Source organism: Monodelphis domestica, chromosome 7, assembly GCF_027887165.1.
Source record: "Monodelphis domestica isolate mMonDom1 chromosome 7, mMonDom1.pri, whole genome shotgun sequence".
Lineage (NCBI taxonomy): Eukaryota > Metazoa > Chordata > Mammalia > Didelphimorphia > Didelphidae > Monodelphis > Monodelphis domestica.
The window spans coordinates 44,029,184-44,037,346 of record NC_077233.1 but is presented as its reverse complement, the minus strand read 5'-3'; positions in this window follow the sequence as shown (position 1 = coordinate 44,037,346).

Here is an 8,163-nt window from a genome sequence, read left to right as displayed (position 1 = left end):
GTCGCAACCTCAAGTCTCACTTTAATATTTCTTGTGTGCTCTATTGGCACTATTCAGGTTTAGTCTGTGCTCCTTGTTTTTATCCCTTTTCCTGGAATCAGACACAAACATTAATCACAGTCCTATAATATTTTATCAATAAATGGCAGGTTCCCATAGTTTAAAGCTTTTAGGCATATATTGATATTATAGCAAGAGTATATATATTAACTTGTATTACTGCAGGGAAAAAAATAATATTAATATTAATTATGTGTACCTTCAGTACAAAAAAATGAGAAAAAAATCAAATATTCTGATCAAAAAATAAAAAGAAATAAGAAAAAATAAGGAAAAAAAATCAGTGATTCAATATATTCTTGAAAAAAAAACATCCATTTGTCTATGGATTATTATCTCCAATTCATATGATAAGATAGAGTCACAATTCATATGATAGGATAGAGTCAATCAGTCTCAGCAGAAGATGCTTTCTTCACATGTGAGCAGTGAATCCAAGAGTCTCTTTCTCCAATCTTTATAGATGTTGGAGTAGTTAATAATATTTGGAATGGTCCTTCCCATGAAGGTTCAGTTGCTCCAGTTCGCTTGAAATTCTTGATATAAACTTTATCTCCTGGGTTCAGGTCATGCAGAGAAAAGTCTAATGGTCCAGCTTGTACTGCAGCTCCGGATTCATGAAGTTCACGTAGTTTGTGCTGTAACTCCTGTATATAGGAAGCAATAGTAATATCTCCCCCTAATAGCGATGTATAAGCCGGGGAGAAAGGCTTAGCCTGTATAGGCGGATGTCCAAAAAGCATCTCAAATGGTGAAATATGTAAGTCTCCTCTAGGCCTGCTTCTAAGATAAAATAGGGCCAGAGGGAGAATTTCAGGCCATTTTAAATGGGTCTCAGTGCATAATTTGCCAATCATAGTCTTAAGTTCTTTATTCATCTTTCCTACTATTTGGAGAGGAGAAAAAAAACTGAAAAAGGTTAATTAATATCAACAAAATCAATACAATCTAAGAATCATCTTTATTATACTGGGAAGTTCCCTGGGCACCCTCCTGAAGGGCACCTCTCTGAGGATCATTAGCACCTCGAGTAATTTTTGGACGAGCGCCATTTCTCATATATTGTTGAGTATTATCATTAAAATTTTCTTCAATTTGAGCATTGTCATTAATTTCCCAACTATTTCTATAATTCTGGTTTCTAAAGTTCTTATTTCTATATTCATTACAGTTATTTCCATAGTCATTATTATAATTTCTAGAATTCTGGTTTCTATAACCATTATCATAATTTCTATAGTTATTATTTCTAAAACTATTATTAAACTGTGTATTCCTTCCAAACATCTTAAGAAAGGTTCTACATTCCATCATTTTGTGGCCCTTCTTCTCACAGAAGTGGCAAGTAATGGATTGATAATTGGATTTCTGGAGAGGGGCAATTGTCGTTGGTTCATTATCATGCCCACTTTCTAATTTAGTTATCCTATCTATTACACATCTCATTTTTTTCTTCATTTCCTCCATGTCATCATTATTCTCTTTCTCCTTTTCTTCGTTTCCCTTAAAAACATATATAGCTGTTTTTCGCAATTCTTCAAGGTCCATATCTGACCATCTTGGGCATTGTGTTTTAAAATAATTTTTAATTACTTTGCAAGAATTATTTACAAAGATTCTTCTAACTTGTCTTAAACTATTCTCTTTATTTAAGTCCCAATCTAAGTATCTGTCCCCAAACTCGATAATTCTGTCCATAAATCTGGAGGGTGTTTCGTTTTCCTTTTGCTTAATTTTTTCCAGTTCCATCCACTTATCTGTACTGTCCGCACATTCCTTCATGGCCGTGAGGATGGCCTCTCTACAACGGTATAGTTGTAGATAGTCCTCAGGATTATTATAGTCCCATTCGGGATCCTGAGATGGCCAATGTGCTGCATTACGCCCCCGGGTTTTGTTGACATGAGCAATTATTTTATTTTTTTCACGTTCACTTAAAAAAGCCTGTAGTAAGCTCTCAACGTCCTTGTAAGACGGATTATATTGAAAAAATATGTCTCCCATCTTTTTTGTTACTAGAAAAGGATCTTGTTCATATGTGGGGATATTTCGTGTAAATTCATTTATTTCTTGGGGAGTAAACGGTATCCTATGTCTTAAAGTCACCACATCCCCATTTCGTCCTATTTCAGGTACTTCTCTTAGAGGAAACAGGCCTCTAGTTGAATTTTGCACCTGTGGGTCAGTTTGACAAGGACAGGTTTCTCTAGGAGGACAAGATCTCCCTTGCATTGGAATTTGGTTTTCTGTAGGAGAAGGAACATGAGAAGCTGGGATTGCAGGGGAAGGGTTTTGGGGATTAAATTCAGACAAGATTTGCACTGCACGAGAGAAGCAGTCTGTTAACTGGGCTATAGGGAAGGTGTTTTCCATCTCTATTTCAGGGAAGGAAATTTCCTCATTCAAAGGTTCAGAAACAGGTCTGTTTCTGGTAGAGTGGGTGTTTGCCCATTGATCCTGTAAGAAACATTTTAGATCTTCTAATTGGGCTTGCATTTTTTCCTCAATTTTTCCTATTTTATCTTCCATATCTCCCATTTTATCCTCAATATTTCCTATTTTATTCTCAATATTTCCTATTTTATCCTCAAGTTTTTCTATTTTATTCTCAATATTTCCTATTTTATCCTCAATTTTTTCTATTGTATCCTCAATTTTTTCTATTGTATCCTCAATTTTTTCTATTTTATCCTCAATATTTTCTATTTTATCCTCAATATTTTCTATTTTATCCTCATTTTTTTCTATTTTATCCTCAACATTTTCTATTTTATCCTCAATATTTTCTATTTTATCCTCATTTTGTTTTATTTTATCCTCATTTTGTTTTATTTTATCCTCATTTTGTTTTATTTTATCCTCATTTTGTTTTATTTTATCCTCAATATTTTTTATTTTTTCATCTCTAAATATAGTATTGAGGAGTACAAAAATGACAGTACCTATTAATATAAAAATTTGGAGGTATCCTTCATTCCTCAATGCCCCTACTTCTTCAGCTGCCATATAATTGTCAAAGAATGTAGTACTCATTTTTATATGTATATTTTGTAATTTCACAAAACACGTGGGGAGCAGGGCAAAGCAACAAACTTTCCACAGGGTTTTTTTTTTTTTTAATCCAGGAAGTTGTTCCTTAAGGGAAAGGATATTTAGAAACAGTTCTTCCAGCCAGGACTTTAGAGTCCTGTTGCTGAGATTTAAAAACAGCTGTTTTCTGTCTATCAGAGTCACACAGCTGGGAAGTATCTGAGGTCCGATTTGAACCCAGGACCTTCTGCCTCTAGGGCTGGCTCTCAATCCGCTGAGCTACCCAGCTGTCCCTTAAGATTAAAGGGAAGAAAAAGAAAAAACTGCTGATTCCAATTTAACTTAAGGAGAAAAGAGAAAAAGTTTTTTATACTCACGTGTTCTAGCAGCTGTGTCTTTAAGCCAAGTTTTTTTTTTTTTTAAAAAAAAGGACTAAGTGGTGAAACAGTATAGTAAAAAGGCAAGGAAAAAGTTTTATTGAGAGGATTCTTTAGACTCCCGTGTGGTCAGCCACAATGTTACAAGGGAATCACTTTAAAAGACTGATATATATTAATTTAAGGTCGCCAAGGAATCAGCTATGTAATTCCTAAATGAAAAACTCAAGTCAGCCGTCAGCCTTTTTTGGAGTTTAATTACAATAGGAGCAAGAAAGGAATTAGAGATATATATAGAGAGAGAAAGGGGAGAGAAGGGAATAGGGCTTAAATACCCCCTCTGTTTAGGCTGGGCCAAAAGGCCCAAGCCCTTAGATAGCTGGGGCAAAGAAAAGAGATCAGTCCCTATTACTCACGTGTCCAAAATGGAGAAACAGTCTCAGAGGCCCCCACCTTCAGCTTCCTTCAGAGCAAGCTTCCTCAGAGCCCAGGAACCACACCGACCCAAAAACTCAACAACTCCCCTCGAGTCTCCAGACCCTCCTATCTTTAAGGAAACCATCCAAGTTGCCTCCCCTCAGTCCTCACATCTACCAATCACTCTTCATCAATTTGCCTGTTAATGGAGGCTCTCGCTTAACCCAGGACCGCCCAGAGGTTTCTGGCTTTTTGCACATGTCTGTTGAAGGTCATATTTTCAAATGATTAAATCTATACTCCTTTGTTACAGCCCTTTCTAAATCCTGTTAACTTGAGTATGGTAGAGATTGGAATAATTAAATTTTGATCTAGGCTGCAGCCCTTACTCAATCCTATTAGGACTGAATAGGGTGGAGATTTATTCCAAGTATCTCCATTGTATCAATTCTAAATCAATCAAGACTCAAAGAAATTCCTGTTCTATGCTTAAGCATAGGTCAAAGTCCTTTCCATTGTTCAGCAAAGGGTTTCTGTCCTAAAGTAATCTTAAGAAGGGAAGAGAAGGGACCTCCCATGCCAATGGAGTTCCCATTCCAATAGACTATCAGTAAGAAATTTTCCAAGTATGAAATATCCCAATGGTGAAATTTTCAACAATTATAAGTCTAAGGAAATTTGAGGTTTACATTGGCCTGTAGCTGTGGTTTTACTGAGAATTATGTACCTAAGTAAAAATTAACACATGATAGTTTTTTTGGGATTGGGTTTAAGGGTCTGATCTTTGGTGATGTTTTGGGAAATTAGGGTACAGGTGTTTTGCTCTTGCATTATTTCTTTTGAGACTAGGGGGAATAATAATCACGTCAATTCATACATAGGTAAGGGGCATTGATGAAAGAGGTTATGCAAGGCGGTTAGAGTGGCCAGTCACATCTCAACAAGGACCACTTTGTGGTCTCCCCAGCTACCATGCATAACTCTGTCAAGGTGTCATGGTCTGATGGCTCCCAGCAAAAAATAAATGTTGGGTTTTTTTCCTGGAAAACTCTGAAATATATATACATATATATGTATATGCACACTTATTTAGATGGTAACTAATTGAGAAGATCGTGCTATTTATTTCTTTGCTATTTTTTTTTTACCACAAAGGGGATAACAATGGAATGTCCATCTGATGTTTGAGAACCAGCCTAGCTAAGGGCAAAGAGGTTCATCACTAGGGATGCCTGAAAGGTATCCATGAATGATGACTCTTCGCAATTATCTAGTAAGAGTAGCCTTTGGTACCAATGGAATGAGTGCCTACATGGTCTAAGCCACACACAGGTTCTTGGAGTACTGAGAAGTAAGTTCTTATATGTTTGTATGTATATATAAAACGCACACACACAAATAGACTTAAATATATATTTTTGCCACAGTCATTCAGTAGGAATTAGGAAAGTTGATCTCAGTCCCTTCATGAATAAGTGTCATTTCAATTTTAGCCAGTATCTCTAAAAGCTGAAGAAAATATACTATATACTATTTTAATTAGTCTAATTTTAATAAGCAACTAAAAATACTGTTTGTGTTACTATAGGTCCAGTCAGTGAAGAAAACGATCAGTGAGATGTTATTTTGCATTTATAGGTTACGATGTCTTCAAATTAGATTTCAAAGCTGGCAAAAAGGAAACCATAGATTTCTAATGTGTTGCCCCTAAGAGATCTAGCCATTTCTTACAAATGGAACAAGAAGATTATTTTTGTTGATAGTCTCATCACAATTATGTTTTTTTTAACAATTCTTTCCTGACTATTCCCCGTTATAATTGTCTTTCTCTTCTCTGAATATTAAGTGTTTATTATCACTGTTTTATGTACATAATGCATGGTAACAATAGCTATTACTATTTATTACAGCCTTTTATGGTTTGCAAAAGACTCTATAGATGTCTCCTTTTCTTATTATTATATCTTCCTTTATAGTTTTATATTTGCTTATGCTATTCATGGAACACAGAGATAGGTTGGCTTGTGTCATTCTCCATCTATTTCATCTTTAAAGTTCCTATTTATTTATAAGTTCTTCAAGATCGGTGCATGGGCTTTCAACTCTTTTTAGATGGGCTTTTCAGATCTTTCATAGTACAATATGTTCACATGTATTTGCATGTGAAGGGAGAGTTTGGAAAGTCAGAGGCAAGTGTTAAGAAAGGGGCACCATGCAAGACTCTTTACACTCCAACTATACTCTCAAAGCTTGTTCATATGACAGACATTTATTATTTATGTGCATCCTGTGGTCTTGTTATAATATTTTCCTCTTTCCCATATATCTCTGTCTTTTTATTTATGGAAGAGTTTGTTTCTGCAGCAGGGACCAGCTTCCTGTCCTATTCTTTGGTACCCAATTCTAGGTACACTTTCTGTTGAGGAGCTGTCTGCACTCCTCTTTGGGCCATTCATTTTTGGAGATCAGCCTCTGCTAGGTTATTAATTCCCCTCTATTACATTTTGCTAATGTGCTACAAACCACAGCTTCATTATTACTAGATAGAAGGTATTTTGTCCATTGCTGTGGCCAAATAGTGCATCATGATATAACCAAGTTGGTGATGAGCCTTTCCAAAATTAGCTGGGCTGATCCTTGGGCAACAGACATCCAGGCCATTTCTAGACCTGTGCTTGAAGTCCTTGTAACATATTAGCTCTGTCACATCTTCTATTTTTCTGAAATAGCCATCAAGCACTAAAAGCCCATCCCAAAGGCGGGTATCAGAGGATGCCTTTAGTGGAGGACATCATGATATATACTAAGCAATAGGTAACACGAACAACAATAATAATAACATAGCATTGGAAGATTTGTATGTGTTATTTGTTGCATTGAATGGAACTGTATAGTAGTATTTAGTTAATCAGGTTTTTACTAGATGCATTCCCAGATCAGGAGTGAAACAAGGATGCCCATTATCACCTCTATTATTTAACATTTTACTAGAAATCCTAGCAGCAGCAATTAGAGAGGAAAAAGAAATTGAAGTTATTAAAATTGGCAATGAGGAGACCAAGCTATCATTCTTTGTGGATGATATGATGGACTACTTAAAGAATCCTAGAGAATCCACTAAAAAGCTAGTGAAAATAATCAACAACTTTAGCAAAATAACAGGATACAAAAATAAACCCACATAAGTCATCAGCATTTCTATATATCTCCAACACATCTCAGTAGCAGGAATTAGAAAGAGAAATTCCATTCAAAATCACTTTAGACAATAAAAAATACTTAGGAATCAATCTGCTAAGACAAACACAGGAACTATATGAACACAACTACAAAACACTTTCCACACAACTAAAACTAGATCTGAACAATTGGAAAAATATTAACTGCTCATGGGTAGGATGAGCTAACCAAATAAAAATGACCATCCTACCCAAACTTATCTATTTATTTAGTGCCATACCTGTTGAACTTCCAAAAAACTTTTTTACGGAATTAGAAAAAAAAATAACAAAGTTCATTTGGAAAAACAAAAGTTCAAGGGATATCTAGGGAAATAATGAAAAAAATGCAAAGGAAGGGGTCCTAGCTGTACCAGATCTCAAACTATACTATAAAGCAGTGGTCATCAAAACAATTTGGTACTGGCTAAGAGACAGAAAGGAGGATCAGTGGAGTAGACTTGGGGTAAGGGACCTCAGCAAAGCAGTCTATGACAAATCCAAGATCCTTGCTTTTGGGACAAAAATCCACTATTTGATAAAAATTGCTGGGAAAATTGGAAGACAGTGTGGGAGAGATTAGGTTTGGATCAACATTACACTCTACACCACGCTAAACTCAGAATGGGTGAATGATCTGAACATAAAGAAGGAAACTATAAATAAATTAGGTGAACACAGAATAGTAAACATGTCAGATCTTTGGGAAGGGAAAGATTTTAAAACCAAGCAAGACTTAGAAAGAGCCACAAAATGTAAAATCAATAATTGTGACTACATCAAACGAAAAAGTTTTTGTACAAGGAAAACCAATGTAACCAAAATCAGAAGGGAAATAACAAACTGGGAAACAATCTTCATAGCAAAAACCTCTGCCAAAGGTCTAATTACTCAAATGTACAAAGAGCTAAATCAATTGCACAAAAAATCAAGCCATTCTCCAATTGATAAATGGGCAAAGGACATAAATAGGCAATTTTCAGTCAAAGAAATAAAAACCATTAATAAACACATGAAGAAGTGTTCTAAATCTCTTATAATCAGAGAGATGCAAATCAAAA